The 220-nt window shown below is 40.9% G+C and overlaps 1 protein-coding gene across 1 annotated transcript in view; it reads left to right on the top strand.

The window, feature by feature from the left end:
* Positions 1-220, top strand: part of LOC119588585 — a gene marked incomplete at its 5' end in the record, with an annotated part of 260,597 nt that overhangs the window by 85,484 nt on the left and 174,893 nt on the right.

Raw genomic sequence — 220 nt, 5'->3', positions numbered from 1 at the left:
CGGGAGATATTTAGTTTGTCCGTATTTTGGGGGGGCGAGGTTGGAATGACGATTTCGATTTAAACTTGTGCCTTTACTTGACTTTTTGTAGTCGCTTTGTGTGGTGCGCTTGTATTGTGAAGGATATCCGTGGTGAGGAGTGTATGTATGGTTTTCTTGTCGTGTTATCGTTGTTGTGTTTGGGTTATATCGATGGCATTGTGTTTTGTTTGTTAGTTAT

Source organism: Penaeus monodon, chromosome 24, assembly GCF_015228065.2.
Source record: "Penaeus monodon isolate SGIC_2016 chromosome 24, NSTDA_Pmon_1, whole genome shotgun sequence".
NCBI lineage: Eukaryota > Metazoa > Arthropoda > Malacostraca > Decapoda > Penaeidae > Penaeus > Penaeus monodon.
The sequence above is the reverse complement of the archived record's forward strand: the minus strand, read 5'-3'. Positions and strand labels throughout refer to the sequence as shown.